At 40.3% G+C, this 22,997-nt stretch overlaps 1 protein-coding gene across 1 annotated transcript in view; it reads left to right on the top strand.

Moving 5' to 3' along the window:
- Positions 1–20,197, top strand: part of LOC141549095 (uncharacterized) — a 45,392-nt gene extending 25,195 nt beyond the window's left edge. Inside the window, exons 9-18 of the mRNA XM_074278415.1 lie at positions 197–252; positions 1,327–1,524; positions 1,665–2,449; positions 2,583–3,400; positions 3,477–3,567; positions 3,666–8,330; positions 8,582–11,652; positions 12,064–12,154; positions 12,418–14,584; positions 16,869–20,197. The gene's annotated coding sequence lies outside the window, so the exon portion shown is untranslated. The remainder of the gene's footprint in view (positions 1–196; positions 253–1,326; positions 1,525–1,664; positions 2,450–2,582; positions 3,401–3,476; positions 3,568–3,665; positions 8,331–8,581; positions 11,653–12,063; positions 12,155–12,417; positions 14,585–16,868) is intronic.
- The last annotated feature ends 2,800 nt before the right edge of the window (positions 20,198–22,997 follow it).

Raw genomic sequence — 22,997 nt, 5'->3', positions numbered from 1 at the left:
GTCTAACATCTTGTAAGATGTGCAGGTCAGCTTCCTTTTCAAAGTCATTGTCCTGCTTTTTTTTTTCTTTCAAACTTTTTGGAATACAATTAGACAAATATATCCCCTTCTGGAAATGTTTTCCCTGTAAATTATGTCACATTTTGCTCTCTTCATGTACAAATGCCCCAGTAATCTATATGTGTTTTTTCTGCAGGGTTCTCCAGTGGGCAATTGAACCTGATTTCACCAGGGAATTCCTCTTTGAAAAAGGTAAGGTTTAAATAGGATGCCATTTCTGAAGTTTACTGAGCAGCTAGCAATGACTTGGCTTCTGTGGTGTTGACAATATGGAAACAGAGCAGAGCAGTAGAAATGCTTATTTCTTGGAAATTATAAAGATCAGGATCAAAGAAGAGCCATTCCCGCATGCATTGTTAGTCAGCATGGCTGCCTACCACAGAATGGGCTTGAAGCATGGTTTCTGCCATTCAGGGTGTATTATTTCCTTGGCCTTGGGCATTTGAACATTGGTCACGTCACCAAAATGATATTTTTCTACAGCCATCCAATCTTCATATGAAGGTAATCAACCATGAGCTTGAAGCTATTCCTCTGAGATCCGGTTCCTACATCTGAAATATTTTTGGTAGAACATGTGACAATCATGATAAAGACGAGCCATTCTTGTAAACATCTTTAGTCAGCATGGCTGTCTTCCTCAAATTGGGCTTGGACCCCCATTTCTGCCTTTCATGCTGTCTTCCTTCCCCAACATGGGCACTTGAGTAGAATGTGTACAACCACTTGCTTATGTTGATGAAATGTTCTTATGCTACCTCCATCTGGAGACTTCATGTGAAGGTAAAGAACCATGATCTATTTGCAGCTGAGATCCTGTTTCTGCATCTCAAATAGTCCATGCCTTCTGAGTGATCTTAAGTGCAGCCACCCTCACTTTCAAGAAAATGCTAAATGCAAAGTGATTCAATCATTCTACTTGGCATGTACTCCATAGGTTGTAATGATGTAATTGTAATAAAATATTTAAGGGCTCAGAGAACTTGGGAGTGAGTCACTCAGAGTCAACAGACTTTGAAGGAGACAATAAAAACTTTAGACTCTATTCTTGACCATCCTTGTGGTGACTATCCTGCTGAGACCAAGGCCCATCTGGAGGACCTCCAGAAAGCTAGCCTGGACATTAAAAAAGCCATTGTCAAGAATTATGTATCCTCTTTTGTAAATTTTGCCATTGTCTTTCCAGTGTAAATTAAGTCACTTGTGTCCATTTTACTCTCTCCATCTACAAATGCACCACTGATCCATATGTTCTTTTCCTGGAAGGTTCTCTAGTAAGCAATTGGACCTAATTTCACCAGAAACTGACTCCTTGAAGCAATGGAGGATCGGATGGTATCCTATTTGTGAAGATTGCTGAGCAGCTAGCATTGACTTGGCTTGCCCATATGGAAACAAAGCAGAGCACTAGAAATGCTTGTTTCTTGGAGGTGGTGAAGATCAGGATCAAAAAGAGCCTTTCCTGTATGTATCATTAGTCAGCATGGCTGCTCCCCATAGAATGGGCATGAAGTATCGTTTCTGCCATACAAGGTGTATTCTGTTCCTGGCCCTGAGCATTTGAACACCACTCATGTGACCAAAATCTTATTCTTATTCTACAGCCATCCTGCTTTCATGTGAAGATAAGTACCCAAGCTCTTCCTGTAGCTCTTCGTCTGAGATCCTGTTCCTGCATCAAAAATATTTTTTGGTAGAACATGTGAAGATCATGATAAAGAAGAGCCATTCTTGCATGCATCTTTAGTCAGTATGGTTGTCTTCCTGAAATTGGACTTGAAGCCCCATTTCTTCTTTCCATGCTGTTTTGCAAACCCAAATATGGGTACTTCAGAGAGAATATGTACAGTTATTCCCTAATATTGATGAAATCATCTTAAGCCACATCTATCTGGAGACTTCATGGTAAGGAACCCTGATCTGCTTGCAGCTCTTTGTCTGGGATCCTGTTTTTTCATCCAAAATATTCCATGCCACGTGAGGGATCTTTAACGCAACCACCCTCACCTTCAAGAAAATGCTAGATGCAAAGCGATTCAACCGCTCCTTTGCCTAAAGTGCTGAGGAAAATCCATTGGCAAGGTACAATATTTCTCCCAGTGTGAAAGAGAAAGCAACTCTCCCAACGGTCATGATCTTTGGTGATGTTTTGGTGTTTTCCCCTTGGTCTTTCTGAATTCTACCACTGGGCTGCAATTCAACAGTTTTCAGAATGTAGCTCCCTATTGCTGGTCAGTCATTAACCATTCATTGTGATGCAATTATCTTTTTTTCTCCCTAAGCATTTTATTTAATTAGGTGGAGGCTATATGTCACACTGGTGGATGGAGTCCTATTGTCAGTCCAGGGGAATCAGGCAGAAGCAGTCTTGGCTTTCTCCTCAGCTCTGGTGAGTGCTCAGATTTTTCTCCTTCCTTTCCGGACACATTGTCCAACATGCTGTTACAATGAACAGCTCAGCTTCCTTCTCGAAGCCACTCTCAAGCATTTTTTTCCACATTTGTTGAAATCTGATCTTATAGGAGACCTCTGGAAGTGTCGCCCCTATCTTTCCAATACAAATTGTGGCACTAGAGCACATTTTACTCTCTCCATGAAACAACCTCTGATCCATATGTGGTTTTGCTGGGCGGTTCTCCAGTGGGCAATTGGACCAGATGTCACCAGCAACTGCTTCCTTGAAGAAGAGGAGGTTTAGATGGGATGCTATTTCTGAAGTTTGCTGAGCAGCTAGTGTTGACTTGGCTTCCATGATGATGACAATATGGAACCAAAGCAGAACAGTAGAGATTATTGGTTCCTAGAGCTTGGGAATATCAGGATCAAGAAAAGCCATTCCAGTAAGTATTGTTAGGCAGCATGGCTGCCCCCACCCCCCAGAATGAGCTGGAAGCACCATTTCTGCCATGGGCATTTGAACACTGCTTGTGTCAAAAAAAAAATAACAAAAAACTCCTCGGTTGTGTCAAGGAATTGATTTTGTGCCACAGTTTTCAGGAGTCTTCATGTGATGATAGGCAACCACCATCTGCTTGCAGCTTCTCCTCTGTGATCCTGTTCTTGCATCTAAAATATTCCATGCCATCTATCTTAAATGCAGCCACCCTCACCTTCAATAAAATGCTAGATACAAAGTGATTCAACGGCTCCTTTGATTGCCTAAAGGCCTGAGGAGAATCCATTGGCAAAGTGCAATATTTCCCCCAGTGCGAAAGAAAAAGCAATTCTCCCAACAATTGTGATCATTGGTGATTTTTTGGTATTTTCTCTTTGGTCTTTCTACACTCCACCAGTGGGCTGCAATCCAACAGCGTTTTCTGGGTGCAAGTCCCTATTTTAGGTAAGTCATTAACTACTAATTGCAATGAGATTATCCTTTTTTTTTTTTTTTCTACCTAAGCATTTTATTTAATTAGGTGAAAACTATGTGTCACATTAGTGGATGGACTCCAATTGCCAGTCTATGGGAACCAAGCAGCAGCAGTCTCAGGCTTCTCCTAAGCTCTAGTGAGTGCTCAGATTTTTTGGTTTCCTTTTATGACCCATTGTCCATATGGGTCATAAAAATTTGTGCATTTATGCATGATCCTTATGTTCTTTCCCAGGAAGGTTCTTTAGTGGGCCCTTGGACCTAATTTCACCAGAAACTGCCTCCTTGAAGCAGTGGAGGATCGGATGGCATTCTATTTCTGAAGTTTGCTGAGCAGCTAGTGTTGACTTGGCTTCCATGATGATGACAATATGGAACCAAAGCAGAACAGAAGGATTGCTTGTTTCTTGGAGCTTGTGAAGATCAGGATCAAAGGGAGCCATGCCTGCATATATCATTATTCAGCATGGCTCCCCCCACTAAATGGCCTTGAAGCACCATTTCTGCCATTCATGATGTATTCTTTCCTTGGCCTTGGGCATTTGAACATCAATTGTGTCAATAAACTCCTCAGTTGTATTGAAGAATTGATCTTATGCTGGGGTCATCAGGAGCCTGCATGTGAAGTTAGGCAACTCTGATCTGCTTGCAGCTCTTCCTCTGAGATTCTATCTCTACATCTAAAGTGTTCCATGTTATCTGAATGATTTTAAATATGGACACTCTCATCTTTGGGTAAGTTCTAGAAGGGAAGATCGTCTAAGTACTGAGGAAAATCCCATTGGAAAGGAACCCATGCATTCCTCACTTCCAATGAGAGAGAACCTCTTTCAACAGTCATGATTGGCCATGACTTTTTGGTGTTTTCCCTTTGATCTTGCTGCATTTCACCAATGGGCTATAATCCAACAGAGTTTTCAGGGTTCAATTCCCTATTGAAGTTAAATTCTTAACTATTCATTGCCATGCAATTAACTTCTTTCCTCCCTAATCATTTTATTCAATTGTCTGGGGGCTATATGTCATACTGGTTGATGGAATCTAATTGCCAGACCATGGGAATCAGGCTCCTACAGTCTCGTGCTTCTCCTCAACTCTGGTGAGTGCTCAGATTTTTCTGTTTCCTTTCATGCCCCATTGTCTAGCATCTTGTTAAGATGTGCAGCTCAGCTTCCTTTTCAATACTATTGTCAAGCATTTGTTTTTGCAAATTTGTCAAAATCCAATCAGACAAGAATATCTACTTCAGGAAGTGTTGCCTTCCAACATAGATTATTGTGCCAGAGAGCATTATTCTCTTTCCATGAAGCAGTGCACCCCTGATCCATATATATTTCTCCTGAAAGGTTCTCCAGTGGGCAGTTGGACCTAATTTCACTGGACAACCTCCTTGAAGCAGGGGAGGATCGGATGGCATCCTATTTCTGAAGTTTGCTGAGCTTTGACAATATGGAACCAAAGCACAAGCGAAGAATGGAGCTTGTGAAGACCATGATAAAGAAGAGCCATTATTGTATGCATCTTCAGTCAGCATGGCTATCTTCCTCAAATTGGGCTTGGAGCCTCATTTCTGCCATTCACAGTTTTCCTTCCCAAATCTTGGGCACTTTGAATAGAATGTGTGCAACCACTCGCTAATATCAATGAAATGATCTTATCCTACATCCATCTGGAGACTTCCTGTGAAGGTAAGGAACCATGATCTGCTTGCAGCTCTTTGCCTGAGATCCTGTTTCTGCATCTCAAATATTCCATGCCATCTGAGGGATCTTAAATGCAGCCACCATCACCTTCAAGAACATGCTTAATGCAAAGAGATTCAACCGCTCCTTTGATTGCCTAAAGTGTTGAGGAGACTCCATTAGCAAGGCACAATATTTCCCCAAGTGTGGAGGAGAAAGAAACTCCCCTAACAGTCGTGATCGTCGGTGATGTTATGGGGTTTTCCCTTTGGTCTTTCTGCATTCTACCACTGGGCTGCAATCCAAGAGCGTTTTCAGGATGCAACTTCCTATTGAAGGTCAGTCATTAACCATTCATTCCAATGCGATTATCTTTTTCCTCCTTAAGCATTTTATTTAATTAGGTGGAGGCTATGTGTCACACTGGTGCATGGAATCCTATTGCCAGTCCATGGGAACCAGGCAGCAGCAGTCTTGGCTTTCTCCTCAGCTCTGGTGAATGCTCAGATTTGTTGGTTTCCTTTCCTGATCCATTGTCCAACATCTTGGTATGGTGAGCAGCTCCGCTTCTTCCTCAAAGCCACTCTCAAGTATATTTTTTCATATATGTTGAAATCCGATATCACAGGAATGTCCGCCTGTTTTTCCAATATAAATTTCCAATAAATTATGGCACTAGAGCACATCTCATTCTTTCCATGAAGCAGCCTCTGATCCATATGTGGTTTTGCTGGGCAGTTCTCCAGTGGGCAATTGGACCAGACTGCCTCCTTGAAGACCGTGAGGTTTAGATGGGATTCTCTTTCTGAAGGTTGTTGAGCAAGTAGCATTGACCTGGCTTACATGATGATGACGATATGGAACGAAAGGAGAAGAGAAGAACCGCTTGTTTCTTGGAGCTTGTGAAGGTCAGGATCAAGAAGAGCCATTCCTGCATGTATCATTAGTCAGCATGGCTGCCACTCCTCTCCTGAATGGGCTGGAAGCAACATTTCTGCCATTCAAGGTGTCATCTTTCCTTGGCCAAGGGCATTTGAACACCAATCCTGTAAATGGTCTTATTCTACACCCATCCAGTGTTCATGTAAAGATATGCCCCCAAGATCTTCCTGCAGCTCTTCCTTTAAGTTCTTGTTCCTGCATCTAAAATATTTTTGGCAAAGGATATGACAATCATGATAAAGAAGAGCCATTCTTGTATACATCTTTAGTCAGTAGGGCTGTGTCCCTCACATTGTGCTTGTGGCCCCCATTTCTGCTTTCCATGGGCACTTTTAATAGAATGTGTACAACCACTCGCTACTGTTGATGAAATGATCTTATGCTATGTCTATCTGGAGACTTCCTGTGAAGGTAAGGAACCATGATCTGCTTGCAGCTCTTTGCCTGAGATCCTGTTTCTGCATCTCAAATATTCCATGCCTTCTGAGTAATCTTAAATGCAGCCACCATTGCCTTCAAGAAAATGCTAAATGCAAAGTGATTCAACCACTCCTTTGATTACCTAAAGTCCTGAGGAAAATCCATTGGTAAGGTACAATCTTTCCCCTAGTGCGAAAGAGAAAGCAATTCTCCCAACAATTGTGAGCATTGGTGATTTTTTGGTATTTTCCCTTTGGTCTTTCTACACTCCACCAGTAGGCTGCAATCCAACAGCATTTTCAGGATACAGCTTTGTATTGCAGATGTGCCATTAACCTTTCATTGCAAAGCAAATATCTGTTTTCCTACCTAAGCATTTTAATTACGTGGAGGCTATGTATCACACTGGTAGATGGGGTCCAAATGCCAAGCTAAGTCATCCAGGTTCCAGCAGTCTTGGCTTTCTCCTCAGCTCTGGTAAGGGCTCAGAATATTGTGTTTCCTTTCACGAGCCATTGTCCAACATCCTGTTACAATGAGCAGCTCAGCTTCCTTCTTGAAGCCACTCTCAAGCATTTTCTCTCCAAATTTGTTGAACTCCAGTCTTACAGGAATATCCACTTCTGGAAGTGTTGCTCCTATTTTTTCAATATAAATGATGTCACTAGAATCCATTTATCTCTTTCCATCAAGCAGTGCACCTCTAATCTATATGTGATTTTCCTGGAAGTTTCTCCAGTGGGCAAATTGTCACCAGGGTTTGCCTCTTTGAAGTGGTGGAGTATAGGATGGTATCCTATTTCTGAAGTTTGCTGAGCCAGTTGTCATCACCATGGAAGCAGAGTCAATGCTAATATGGAACCAAAGCAGAACAGTAGCAATGTTTGTTTCTTGGAGCTTGTGAAGATCAGGATCAAGAAGAGCCATTCCTTCACATATTGTTAGTCAGCATGGCTGCTCCCCACAGCATGGGCTTAAATGAAACATGATTTCTGCTATTCAAGGTGTGTCTTTTCCCTGGTCCTGAGCATTTGAACATCGCTTATGTCACCAAAATGATCTTATTCTACAGCCATCCAGTTTTTATGTAAAGATACATACCCAAGATCTTCCTGCAGCTCTTCCTCTGAGTTCCTGTTCCTGCAGCTAAAATATTTTTTGGTAGAGCATGTGAAGTGTCATTCTTGTATGCATCTTTAGTCAGTAGGGCTATCTCTCTTCAAATGTGCTTGGAGCCTCATTTCTGCTTTTCATGCTGTTTTCCTTCCCCAAACATGGGCACTTTTAGTAGAATGTGTACAATCACTAGCTAATGTTGATGATCTTATGCTATGGCCATCTGGAGACTTCATGTGAAGATAAGGAACTATAATCTGCTTGCAGCTAGTTGCCTGAGATCCTCTTTCTGCATCTAAAATATTCCATACCATGTGAATGATCTTAAACGCAGCCACCCACTTTTTCAAGAAAATGGTAGATGCAAAGTGATTCAACCACTCTTTTGATTACCTAATGTTCTGAGGAGAATTCATTGGCAAGGTACTATATTTTTCCAATTTGGAAGGAGAAAACAACTCGCCCAACAATCATGATCATTAGTGATTTTTTTGGCTTTTTCCCTGCATCTTTCTGCATTCCACCAGTGGGCTTCAATCCACTGGTGTTTTCAGGGTGCTACTTCCTATTTCATGTATGTCATTAACCATTCATTGCAAAGCAATTATCGTCCCCACCCCACCCCAATCTAAGCATTTTATTTAATTAGGTGGAGGCTATGTGTCAAACTGGTGGGTGGAGTCCAATTGCCAGTCCAGGGGAATCAGGCAGCAGCAGTCTTGGCTTTCTCCTCAGCTCTGGTGAGTGCTCAGATTTGTTGGTTTCCTTTCGTGACCCATTGTCCAACATCCTTTTAAGATGTGCAGCTCAGTTTTCTTTTCAAAGTGACTGTGAAGCAATTTTTTCAAATTTTTTGAAATCCAATCAGACCAATGTATCTCATTATGCAAATTTTGCCCCTGTTTTTCCAATGTAAATTTTATCTCTAGTGTCCATTTGGCTCTCTCCGTGTACAAATGCATCACTGATTCATATGCTCTTTTCCTGGAAGGTTCTCTAGTGAGCAATTGGACCTGATGGCACCAGGGATTGCCTCTTTGAAGCGGTGGAGGATCGGATGGCATCCTATTTCTGAAGTTTGTTGAGCCAGTTAGCATTGACTTGGCTTCCATCGTGCTGACAATATGGAATCAAAGCAGAGCAGAAGAACTGCTTGTTTCTTGGAGCATGTGATGATCAGGATCAAGAAGAGCCATTCCTGCATGTATTGTTAGTCAGTATGGCTGGCCCCCCACAGAATGGGCTTGAAGCACCATTTCTGCCATTCAAGGTGTATTATTTCCTTGGCCTTGGACATTTGAACACCACTCGTATCAACAAACTCCTCAGTTGTGTTGATGAATTGATCTTATGCTGGGGACATCAGGAGTCTCTGTGTAAAGATAGGCAACAATGATCTTCTTGGAGCTCTTCCTCTGAGATGCTGTTTCTCCATGTGAAATATTCCATGCCATTTAAGTGATCTTAAATGTGGACATTTCCACCTTCAAGTAAGTTCTAAAAGATAAGAAATGCAACTCCTAGGTCCTGAGGAGAATTCATTGGCACAGTACAATATTTCCCCAAATGGAAAGAAGAGAGTACCTCTTCCAATAATCATGATCACTGGTGATGTTTTGGCATTTTCCCTTTGGTGTTTCTGCATTCTACCACAGGGCTGCGATCCGCTGGTGTTTTCAGGGTGCAACTTCCTACTTCTTGCATATCATTAACCACTCATTCCAATGCAATTATCCTTTTTTTCCTACCTAAGCATTTTATGTAATTAGGAGGAGGTGTCATACTTGTTGCTGCAGTCTAATTGCCAGACCATGGGAACCAGGTACCTGCAGTTTCGGGCTTCTCCTCAGCTCTGGTAAGTGCTCAGATTTTTCTATTTCCTTTCCTGGTACATTGTCCAATATTCTGTTAAGGTGAACATCTCAGCTTCCTTCTCAAAGCCATTGTAAAGCATTTTTTCCCCTAAGTTTGATGAAATCAACTAAGACTGGAATATCCACTTTGGAAAATGATGCCTCTGTCCATCCTCTATAGTTCATGCTGCTAGAGACCGTTTTTCTCTGTCCATGAAGCAAAGCACCCCTGATCCATATGTGCTTGTCCTGGAAGGTTCTCCAGTGGGCAATTGGGTCTGATTTCACCAGGGACTCCCTACTTACAGCAGTGGAGGATCGGATGGCATCCTATTTCTGAAGTTTGTTGAGCAGTTAGCATTGACCTGGCTTCCATGATAAGGATAATGTGGAACCAAAGCAGAGAAGCAGAAATGCTTATTTCTTGGATATTTGAAGATCAGGATCAAGAAGAGCAATTCCTTCATATATCATTAGTCAACATGGCTGCTCCCCACAGAATGGGCTTGAAGCACCATTTCTGCCATTCAAGGTGTATTCTTTCCTTGGCCTTGGGTATTTGAACGCCCCTCATATCAACAAACTCCTCAGTTGTGTCAATGAATTGATCTTATGCTGGGGTCATCAGGAGTCTCCCATGTGAAGAGAGGCAACAATGATCTTCTTGGAGCTCTTCCTCTGAGATTCTGTCTCTGCATCTAAAGTGTTCCATGTTATCTGAAGGATTTCAAATATGGACACCTTCATCTTTGAGTGAGTTCTAGAAGAAAAGAGATGCAAACACTCCTTTGATCACCAAAGTACTGAGGAAAATCCCATTGGCAAGGAACCATGCATTCCTTATTGCCAGTGGGAGAGAACCTCTTTCAACAGTTGTGATTTTCAGTCTTGTTTTTTTTGTTTTGTTTTGTTTTGTTTTGTTGTTGTTATTGTTTGTTTGTTTGTTTTTTGCGTTTTCCCTTTGGTTTTTCTGCATTCTATCAAAGGGGTACAATCCAACGGTGTTTTTAGTGTGCAACTCCCTACTGCAGGTAAATCCTTAACCATTCATTGCAATGTAAGCATCTTATTTTCTCCCTAATCATTTTATTTAATTAGCTAGAGGCTATGTGTCATACTGCTTGATGGAGTTTAATTGCCAGACCATGAGAATGAGGCATCTGTAGTCTTGGGCTTCTTCTTAGCTCTGGTGAGTGCTCAGATTTTTCCGTTTCCTTTCAATATTCATTGTCCAATATCTTGTTAAAATGAACATCTCAGCTTCCTTCTCAAAGCCATTGTAAAAAAAAAGATATATATATACATACACACACACACACACACACACACACACATATATATATATATATATATATATATATATATATATCTTTTTTTTTTTTTTTTGCAAATTTATTGAAATCCAATCAGCCAAGTATATCTACTTCAGGAAGTGTTGCCTTTGTATATAGATTATTCTGCTAGAGATCATTTTTCTCTTTCCTTGAAGCAACGCAACTATGAGCCTCATGTGCTTTTCCTAGAAGGTTCTCCAGGGGGCAAATGTACCTGATTTCAAAAGGGCAACCTCTTTCAAGAAGTGGAGGTTTGGATGGCATCCTATTTCTGAAGTTTGCTGAGCAGCTAGCATTGATTTTACTTTCATGGTGTGGAATATGGTTCCAATGGTTTTGGTTCCAATATGGAACCAAAGCAGAACAGTAGAAATGCTTGTTTCTTGGAGATTGTGAAGATCAGGATCAAGAAGAGCCATTCCTGCATATATTGTTAGTCATCATGTCTGCTCCCCACAGAATGGGCTTGAAGCACCGTTTCTACCATTCAATGTGTATTCTTTCCTTGCCCTTAGGCATTTGAACACCACTGGTATCAAACACTCCTCAACTGTTTTGATGATATGATCTCATACTGGAGTCATTAGGAGTCTCTAAGTGAAGAGGCAATAATGATCTTGGAGCTCTTCCTCGGAGATCCTGTCTCTGCATCTACTCTGCATCAGCATATTTGTGAAGATCATGATAATGATAATGAAGCGCCATTCTTGTTTTCATCTTTAGTCAGCATGGCTGTCCCCTTCCAGTTGGGGTTTGAGCCCCATTGTGGTCATTCACTGTTTTCCTTTCCCCAACATAGGAAGAATGTACACAACATCTCTCATGTGCCAATGAAATTATTTTATGCTGTGGCCATCTGGAGACTTCATGTGAAGGTAAGGAACCATGATCTATTTGCAGCTAGTTGCCTGAGATCCTCTTTTTGCATCTAAAATATTGCATACCATCTGAGTGACGTTAAATGCAACCACCCTCACCTTCAAGAAAATGCTAGATGTAAAGCGATTCAACCGCTCCTTTGATTACCTAAAGTCCTGAGGACATTCCACTGATAAGGTATAATATTTCCCTGAGTATGAAGGAGAAAGCAACTCTCACCACAATCATGATCATTGGAGATTTTGGGGGGTTTTCACTTGGCTTTTCTGCATTTCCCCAGTGGGCTGCAATCCACCAGTGTTTTCAGGGTGCACCTTCCTATTGCATGTATGTCATTAACCATTCATTGCAAAGTAGTTATTTTTCCTTCATTCCTTTATTCCTACCTAAGCATTTTATTTAATTAGGTGAAGGGTATGTGTCTCACTGGTGGATGGAGTCCAATTGCCAGTCCATGGGAACCAGGCAGCAGCAGTCTCTGGCTTCTCCTCAGCTCTGGTGAGTGCTCAGATTTGTTGGTTTCCTTTCATGACCCATTGTCCAACATATTCTTAAGATGTGCAGGTCAACCTCCTTTTCAATGCCATTGTAAAGCAACTTTTTCAATTTTTTTTGAAAACCAATCAGATAAATGTATACACTTCTGTAAATTTTACCCCTGTATTTCCAATGTAAATTAAGTCACTAATGTCCATTTTGCAATGTACAAATGTACTCCATATACAAATGCACCACTGATCGATATGTTCTCTTTCTGGAAGGTTCTCTAATGGGCAATTGGACTTAATTTCACCAGAAACTGTCCCCTTGAAGCAGTGGAGGATCCGATGGTGTCCTATTTCTGAAGTTTGCTGAGCGGCTAGCATTGACTTGGCTTCCATGATGATGACAATATGGAACCAAAGCAGAGAATAAAAATGATTGCTTCCTAAAGCTTGTGAAGATCAAAATCAAAAGGAGCTGTTCCTGCTTGTATCATTATTCAGCCTGGTTGCCCCCCACAGAATGGACTTGAAGCACCATTTCTTCCTTGGCCAGGGGCATTGGAATACCATTCATATCAATAAACTCCTTGGTTCTATCAACGAATTGGGGCTGTGCTACAGTCATCAAGAGTCTTCATGTGAAGATAGGCAACCATGGTCTGCTCTTCCTCTAAGAAACCATTCCTGCATCTAAAATATTTTTGGTAGAGCATGTGATGATCATGATTAAAAGAGTAATTCTTGTGTACATCTTTAGCCAGTATGACTGACTCCCTCCAAATGGGCTTGGAGAAACCCATTTCTGCCCTTCATACTGTTTTCTTTCCCCAGACAAGGGCACTTTTAGTAGAACATGTACAACCATTTGCTTATGTTGATGAAATGTTTTTATGCTACGTCCATCTGGAGACTTCCTGTGAAGGTAAGGAACCATGATCTGCTTGCAGCTCTTTGCCTGAGATCTTGTTTCTGCATCTCACATGGTATGTGAGAGCTCTTAAATGCAGCTACCATCACCTTCAAGAAAATGCTAGATGCAAAGTGATTCAACTGCTCCTTTGATTATCTGAAGTCCTAAGGAGAATTCATTGGTAATGTTTCCCCTAGTGCAAAAGAGAAAACAAGAATATTGGGATATTTCCCAATAATTCTTGGGAAAACAATCCCAATAATCGTGATCATCAGTGATTTTTTGGTGTTTTCCCTTTGGTCATTTTGCATTCCACCAATGGGCTGCAATCCACCAGCGTTTTCAGGGCGCACCTTCCTATTGTAGGTAAGTCCTTAATCACTCATTGCAATGAAATTTTCCTTTTTTTCCCCTAAGCATTAATTAGGTGGAAGCTATGTGTCACACTGGTGAGTGGAGTCCAATTGCCAGGTAACATCAATGCCCTGCTTTGGGAAGCAGGCAACAGCAGTCTCAGGCTTCTCCCATGCTCTGGTGTATGCTCAGATTTTGATATAGCCAGCTGAATAGTATATGTTCACTAGGGGAAATATTCATATTACACATCCACATGAGCAAGACAACTTTTCTTTTCCTCCCTAAAACAAAAAATGCTTTGTCCCATGGGATGACTCGGGGGAGGGGAAAGAAGAAAGGACACATGGTAGGCTGTGGTGCTGCAAGAAACAGAAAACATCAAAATTTTTTCAAGAGTTCAAGAATCTCATGGTAGTAATAGAAGAAGGGAAGGAGGAAAACAAACAGTCTGGGTTAGGTTTTACAAGTAGCAGGTCTAAAACTATACTACAAATCTGTTGATACTTATTAAAACTAGGTTGATCACTAGAAAATATTACATATACAGTATACAGAATCAAACAAATGCAATAACAGAATAAAAGAAATACAAAATCAGAAGTTGGGAGACTGAGGCGGGGGAGGACACACTATTCCATAAAAAGATGGAATAAGTGAAAAAAAGGTTAGCAGAAGTTGGATAGGACATCCAAAGCCTCACACCACATATCAAATTAAAACTCAAGTGTATCCACAAATTAGATTCCAAAGGGGAATACTTAGCAAATTAGAGGAGAAAAGAGGAAATTTCTTTTCAAGTCTATGGGGATGAGGTCATGACCTATCAAGTGATACAGAGGATGACATATCCTCTCTTTACACTCATTCTTTTCATGACTTCATAATCTCCTATGGGTTTTATTGTCATCTCTTTATAGATGACTCAGATGTCTATATTTGTGTAGAGGTGGGGGAGTAGGCCAGAGCCTAGCACTATGACCTCAAGTTTTACAAAGAACATGTAAAAAGCAAAAGATGCTCCAAATATCCCACAGGAACACTTGTATGTGACATGAGCCATCCTGGTACTATGTCTTCTTTCTTCTTTTTAGGTATAAAATGTGACCCCGCCTGGGATTGGGAAGAAGATTCATGATGTTACTTTGTCCTACTACAGCCCAGGTTGTCGGGACTCCTGTAAGTAACCCCTTCCCCTCTCCTTCCTACTAACCTAATTCCTCCTAATACAGCCAAGCTGTTATGAGCTTCTCTTTAGTATCTTGGCATTCTTGTGGTACATCACCCTGCAACTGGCCTAATTAGTTAATTCATTCTTATGTTTAGTATGGTTGACAAGGTAACAGAGAAGGGGGCTGTCGAGTGAAACTTCTGCAAGGGAATCCTTACTCCGGAGGGAGAGGTGGTATGTTGGACACCCACATGCAAGTGGATATGGGACCACATTGGCTTGTGTCTTGATAGAATTCCACTGGGGGAAGGATGGAATAGGGCCATCCTTTATGACCTCAGCTGTTTGTGTTACTAAATGGAAGATTATCTTAGACAAAAACAAGAATTTTCAGTGCTTTAAAGAGAAACTTTGAAATGGTAATTGCCCTCTGTATCATAGGATAAAGAACAGAGAGAATTTCTTTTTCTCCCCTTCCCTTTCTGACTGTGTGCACCAGAGAGACAGGAGAGAAGCAGAGGAAGATAAACTCAGAGAAATGAAGATTAGTTGACATATAATTGATAAAGTGTCAGATTAGGATATCTGTGAAACAAAACAGGTGCCATTTTTTAAAAAGTGGTGATTTCTTAAGCTGTGTATATTTATGTGTGTGTGTGTGTGTTTGTGTGCGTGTGCGTGTGTGTGTGTGTTTGCGTGCGTGTGCGTGTGTGTGTGTGTGTGTGTGTGTGTGTGTGTGTGTGTGTGTGACAGCATGGCCTGCAAACATCTAGTAAGGTAGGCAAGAAGAAGTAATGATATCAGGGCCATTGTCTCACTATGGTATATTTGGGTTTTTCTGTGCCTATGTGTGTCTTTTAGAGTCTGTAATTGTGTGCAGTTTTTAATTTTTATTTTGCCTTTTTCTTTTTTATTGAATCAAAGTTAAGACCAGTGGATAAACACAAATATAGCACAGTTACTTCAGATCATTCTTCGTATTTGTGTACATACAGACTCATGGACTTAATCCCAGAGAAACGTGCAGTCAGCAATGAAATGCATACAGCCTTTCCTCTCCTTTCTCATTGGCCCACACTCTCTCATTACAAAGAAATCATGCATAAAGAGGTCACGGGTACAAAGAAACTAATATGCTAACAAATGTCTAACCTTTGTTTTCTATAGCGACCACAATACATTCAGGTACAGATAACTACTCATACCATAAGAGGCATTATCCAAAGAGAAATTATGCTGCAGAGAAAAGCTATATACACATACACACAATGCAAAAATAAAAACTGCTGCAAGGTTAGCACATACATGGAAAAGTCCACCCTTCCCATATTCCTCCATGTTTGTTATAAAAGCCCTCTCCACTCAACTAAAATTAAAATGACCTTTACAAGATAATGTTTGGAAAATTTGCTGAAGTATTTTCAGCCACAGAAATGCAATGGCAATAAATGTTTGGAGTAGTTTTCAAAACAAGACCAAAAATCAATTCTTCTGATGATGTGCTTGACTAAAAATTTTGTGCAAGATACCTTGCTCTACATTCCCAATGACTAGGAGGAAAAAGCTCAAGTCAGCTTGCAGAGGGTCAAAAGGATTTGGGCATTCCAGCAGGAATTTGAATCTTCTGGGTCTTTCCCCAACAACTATGGGGTTTTCTCTTTTGATTTTCTCAGCAGCACCAGTTTTGCAATTGTCTATCTGAATAGCAGTGCACATCACAATAAACATGTCCACACCAGCAATCAAACCCAGTCAATCTTACTTTCTCCCTGCCCATGAAAGAGCAATTTTTTTGGTTTGGTTTGTGACTTGCTTTGCTCTTCAGAGGGCTACACTGAAATGTCCCATCTTGAAGCTTGTAAATAGTCCGTTCAGGTACTGCTTTGTTGACAGAGGTACTCCACTTGGGCAGATGCTACAGAATCTGCTGAAAGTGACTGCTTTGATACAGGATACAGGACTTAGTTGCATAGATGGTGGATATGTGAGCTGTGAGGAGCTTCTGGGGCATTTCCCACTGTACACTGAACTGGCAAATATTCAGACTACTGACAAGAGTTGCAGGTGGGCAGATCTTCCATCTTTAGTAGCATCCTAGGTTTTCCATCAGATGCAAAGCCAGTGAAAGCAAGCACAGGAACCATGCTATAGTTAGTTTCCTAAACCATATTCCTCTCCCTGGAGAAAATGTATAGGGAACCGGGGGTAGGAGGCCAGGCCTGTTCCTGCACACAGTTCTCTACCTGGGTCACTGTTCTCACTTCCCAATGTCACGTTGTTTTTCCACCCCAGGTGGATTTGCCGGCCACAACCGCTGCCAGTGATGGGGAGAGATGAAGCTGCCAAACCCCCCAGCTTGCTGTGCCTCAGCCAGGCCTTCCTGTGCATGGATGTGTAAAGGGAAAACTGTCAGAAAATCTCTCCCTGTGTCTTGTTCACTAATGTGAATCTCTATAAGTTTGCAGAAAAATCCTTTCTCTGCTTTTATGTTCCTGAACTGTGGTCATGTTCTGGAGTGTAGAATGACTGATATGGGGCAGGAGGAGAAAAAAGAGGGAATCTCCCACTGATAAAAAAGAGAAAATTAAGAAAAATTAAATGATTCTGATCTTACTTTGTAAGTAAAACCATTCTGTATCACCTTCAACATCTTGCAAAATTGCCCAAGCCATGTTTGTCTTTGAACTTAATTCAGAAATTCAGCTCATTCTGTGTTTCATTTCTCATATAAAAGCAGACTGAAATTTTCTGGATTATATGGTAAGAGGAGTTTATCCCCCTCCAGGCGTTCAAGGACACCTCCATTACTCATCTTTATAAAGGTAAAGGAAATAGATCATCCTGTGATGATCATGGAGATGTGGGTCCTTTCAGGCTGGCAAGAATTTTGTTGGAGTCCACTTTCATAGGCTGATACTTCACTTGGAAGATGATCATGTACTTGAGATCCAGTGTGGCTTCAGAAAGGGCCAAGGGCCAGTCAATATGGTATTTGCTAACTGGCAACTCCAGGAGAAATGCCAGGAGTAGAACAGAAATCTATACACAATGTAAATCTGACCAAGACTTTTGATACTGTTAGCAATTAGGGCTTATGGAGAATTATGTCAAAATTCATTTGCTTTGGAACTCTGCCCAAACTGTGCCTACTCTTGGATCCAGCAGTGCTTCTACTGGGCTTGTATCCTAAAGAAATCATAAAAAAGGAAAAGGATCCATGTGTACAAAAATGTTTGTAGCAGCCCTTTTGTGCTTGCAGGAATCTGTAGGTTGGGTGGATTTGGGGAATGAGTGAGTGGGTTATGGTGTGTGAATGTAGTGGAGTATTTTTGTTCTGTGGGAAGTGATAAGCAGGCTGATTTTGGAGGGGTCTGGAGAGACTTGCATGAATTGATGCCGAGTGAAGTGAGCAGAACTAGGAGATCATTGTACACAGCAACAGCAAGATTATACAATGATGGACGTGGCTCTTTTCAGCAGTGAGGTGTTTGAGGCCAATACCAATGATCTTGTGTTGGAAAGAGCCATTCGCACCCGGAGAGAGAGAGGACTGTGGGAACTGAATGTGGATCACAACATAGGATTTTCACCCTTTTTGTTGTTTGCTTTTTTTTTTCTTTCTTGTGCCCCCCCCCTTGATCTGATTTTTCTTGCAGAGCATCATCAATATGGAAATATTTTTAAAAGAATTATACATTTGGCCTGTATTGGATTGCTTGCTATCTAGGGAAGGGGGTGGGAGGTGGGAAGGGGAAAAATTTGGAATGCAAGGTTTTGCAGAGGTGAATGTTAAAAACTATTTTTTATGTATTGGGGAAAATAAGAAAAAAGAAAAAAATGTTACCCAGAGAAATTCATCCATATAGTACATGGCATATTTGGTCAGGTCCTGGACAACGGACAATGCTCTTGTAGTATGTGCTTGTTCCCATGCTTTGTAGCATGATGTTTTCAGCCATGTTGTCAAACTCCTTCAACAAGGACAAAAACAACATGAAGGTCAGCTACTGCACTGATGGTCAGTCCTTCAACTTGAAAAGGCCACAAGCCAGAACTAAGGTGGCAGGAGTGTTGGTGTAGGATTTTTTGTCCCCAGGTGACTGGGCACCCAGTGCAGCCTCTGAAGCAGAGATGTTACAAATGGATCGATTCTCTGCCTCTTGTGCTCATTCTGGACTAGCAATGAACAACCAGAAAGCCCAGGTCCTCCATCAGCCAGTGCCACACCATCCATAGGGGGAACCACCAGGTACAGCAAATGGAGAAGTTCTGAGTGCTGTGGATAAGCTCACTTCCTGTGGCAGCATACTTCCCAGGGATGTCCACATTGATAATTAGGTTGAACATGCCTTGCCAGAGCTCACTCAGTGTTTGGGAGGCTCAGAAGCAAAGGGTGGGAGAGGAGAAGTAGTAGACTGACCACCAGACTGAAGGTCTGCAGAGCCCTTGTGCTGACCCCTTGGTTGTACACCTGTGAAACCTGGACAGTATCCCAGCACCATGCTGGGAAACCGAATTGCTTCCATTTGAATTGTCTCGGGAAGATCCTGAAGGTCACCGGGCAGGAAAAGGTACTGGACACTGAGGTCCTTCCCCAAACTAAACTGCCAAGCGTTCCAGCTCTACTGCAGCAAGTGCAACTCTACTGGGCTGGCCATATTCATTCATCTGGAAAACATGCATAAATTGATTAAAAGGCTCCAAGTTCCTTATGAATTCTGTATATGTTTGATCTCATTTTAAGAGTACTAAGGAAATGTAGGAAGGGACAATAAATACTTTTATAAACTAATGGGCCTTTGGTCAAGAAGTGAGTGATTCCCCTGAAGTTTATTCACTGAATGGGTTTTTGAAGAAATATGTGCATATTGGTCAGGGTGTAAGAAGGAAGCTCCTTAACAGGAACTCTGCAGACTCATTGCAGATGAAGCCAGGAAAAAAATTTTACTCACAAGTTTGTAAGAATGGGTAACTACAAATAGGCACACATGTCAAATGCCAAAGCATAATCTTTTGTTTCCTGTCCTAAGATGCATCTCCCCTGATTTACTGGGTACTACAGAGATTATAGACTATCCAGAGCACCTAATGTCCCCATGTCAGTCTCCACTCCTAATTACATCATCCACAGGTATTCACTTCCCCTTTCCTTATACCTTATTTGCTCATAGTTTCCCATAACCGTGATTGTAATGACCATTTTGGCAAAAACCAGTTCTTTGTCATGTAGGTGTACTCACCCTGATACAGAAGCAACATCTCCAACCACATTTTCTACAACAGTATAGGTAGGTGATTAATGATAACTAGGCTCTTTGTAGCTGCTGGTACCATCTTGAATGATGTGGGGAAAGAAGTTAAGTAATATTTTTGTGGCTACACAAACACGTTTTCCAATTCTGTAACTGTTAAGTCATAAACTTGCTGAATGGGAGGGTATTCTCCTAACATTATGGATATGACTATCTCTAGACACTAGTTTCAATGCAAATTTTCTATCCTGGCAAGGATCTCATGCTATCCTGTTGGAATCCAGCTCCTGTAGTGAATTAAGGGTGTGAATTTTAACAGGCCAGGAGGAGTCTTAAATATGAACTCTTAGAAGTTTATTGATCAGAGAGACAAATCAAATATATAGCTATATAATATATCTATAATAATATATATATATATATAAATGCATACATATATATGCATATATACATATATGTGCATATACACACACACACACACACACACATATATATATATATATAATGTTCATAGACTTGATACAAAGTACACTTTTTGAAGTTCCTATAATTTTCTCTTACAAACAAGATCTACTGAGATATAAATGATTAAGATTTGAGATTACATTAGACAGAAATGCAAACAGTTGATATACACATCAGGGTAAGGTTTATCATACCATTGTCTCAAGTATCTTTCTCCCAAATGCCTTTAGTCTCTATTGTGGGCTCTTTTTCTTGTCCTATATTCAAAGGTTTGCCGTTAATCCAAAGAGGAGTGTTTGCATTTGGCTTCAGTCACTAGATTATTAATTTGTTATATTGACAAGCAGTCTCTGCTATTTCATAAGAAAAGGGAGGTTGGTGAGCCAAGTTACTGTAAGATTCAAGACCTGAAATGGATTCTTACCTCCTGGCCCGCTACACAATCCCATATCTCTGGGTTGCCATAGACTGCTCACACTCATCTCTAAGGAGGATTCCTCCTTTGGTATGGTGATCAGGCCATTTGCCATCCACAAGGACCCCCTGAATTGCAAATACGTTGACTTAAACACTATGTGTAAGGACAACTTTTAGAAGGGGTGCTTTAGAAACTGGGTTCTATGGAATTATCAAAATTTTTCTATCATGGGTGAGGTCATATGAGGTGGAATGCATTACAAGCTATCATAGCTTTAATAACCAGTGAAACTCATAAAGCCATTGATACCAGAAAAGAATATCTTTACTTCTTGGCACTGAGGATTTTATACCATGACCTTGCTCTAGGTTATTTGCTAGTTACTGAAAGAGGCAGCTGCCATAGACAATACTTTACATTGCTTTGGGATAAATACCAGTGGAGAAGTGGCAATATCTTGGAAAAAGATTATGAAACAGCTCAGCTGGTTCTCCAAGTTCAAGTGGAAAGGAATTGGGCCTCCTGGTTCAAGATAGACTCTGGAGGTACAGAACCTCAATCAGGTTCCCCCTTACTCACCATATGTATCATAGTGTAAATGCAGGTCCAGTGTTGCTGAAAGATGTATCCTCAATTGTTTTACAACCTATGGGTTAAGGTGAATTTCCTCTGAAAGTAAATCTTATGTTGAGGCAGTCTGGGACAGATTTATCAGACAGTGTATTGATTAGCTAGAATTGTCTATGGTCCAGCTCTTTCAGACACAGCTTCTGTTAAGGCCAATATGCAATCCATTCTCATTAGAACTGGTCAATGAAACTTGGGTTACACATATTAAGTTTTGTCCCTCTACAATCCATCATCTACTTATCAGCTACTTGAAAAACATATGCAATTAACTCCAGTGGCTCCTAGTACATTTTGGATCAAATACAGATTTCTTTGAGGAACTCCCTGGCTTCTTCCTATCTTTCTTTTCTTTTCTTTTCTGTCTTTTCTTTTCTTTTTCTTTCTTTCTTTTTCTTTTTTTTTTTTTTTTTTGCTGAGGCAATTGAGGTTAAATGACTTACTTTTAAAGTTAAGATGCTCTGACTCAGAATTGTGAGTTCTTTAACAAAATTGATATGAACAGAAATAACTTCAATAGATTTCTAAACACCTTATTCTACCCTAGTAAATATGCAAATCTAGGCACCACTACAAACATTTGAAAAGTTCTTTACAATAAATTTTCTGAAACATGCATTCATACTGTGTTTAGAATTAAAGACACCAAAAAAATCTTTAATTGAAAATGAGGAACTAAAAGGAAATGCAAAATTTTAATTGCATCAATTCTCTGTCATGATCATTTCAAGAGAAATTTCTGTTTGTGGTTCTTCAACATCAGTTGTTATCCCATATACAACAAGAACCATTTCATTTGTATCATTCTTTATGTTTCCAATGGAAATATTTTCAATTGGCATCTGCTCAACAACTTTATATGAAAAAATAGACCATAATTGACATTAGCAATGAAACATTAAAATCAGAATTTACAAACTGCAAATATATAAATTTATGCTGAAAACTAACTTGATCTAAAACATAAAATCAAGTATTTTAGAACTTTAACCCACGACGATGGTATAATATAAATACTTCCATTTCCCCCTTCTATTAGTGAATTTTGTAGTCCCCAAAAAGATATATTTCAAAGATCAACTATTTCATTGGCTCTTTTTACTCCAAATCAGAAATATATTCTAGCAAATGAATATTTTGTTTCATTTATTTCATAACTTAACTATCCACGTTATTCTTTTCCAAACAGTTTTATTTCTGTTAGAAACAGGTCAGAAATAGTGTCATCAAAAAAGCTATTATGATCCATTTGTCTAATACTTCTCGTTTGTCTACTGGGTGGTATGAAGCATATGAAGTAACAGATTTTTGTTCCCAATCACAGCAAACTTAAACCTTATAATGAGGATTTAAAAAAATCATTCCAAATATTTGTACTAGTAACTATTATTCATACTATTTGATACACTTTCTTGTTGGCCATGAACATCCAAAGGAATACTCTATTGCTACAAACATTCTGAGAAGGAAGAACAGCTTTAATTTAAAACATCAAAGGGCGGTTTTAAAAATGTTAATAAATTATATCTATGAGAGTGTTTTAAATTCATTTTGAATTCCTGTTTAAAAAAAGTGACACTGAACTTAATCTTCCCAAGAGGTTTATCAGTAGTTAGGACTAGTATGCCCCAAAGCAAAATGTTCTCTTCTTACCAGTGG

The sequence above is a fragment of the Sminthopsis crassicaudata genome, chromosome X (assembly GCF_048593235.1).
Source record: "Sminthopsis crassicaudata isolate SCR6 chromosome X, ASM4859323v1, whole genome shotgun sequence".
In the NCBI taxonomy this organism is placed as follows: Eukaryota; Metazoa; Chordata; class Mammalia; order Dasyuromorphia; family Dasyuridae; genus Sminthopsis; species Sminthopsis crassicaudata.
The sequence above is the reverse complement of the archived record's forward strand: the minus strand, read 5'-3'. Positions and strand labels throughout refer to the sequence as shown.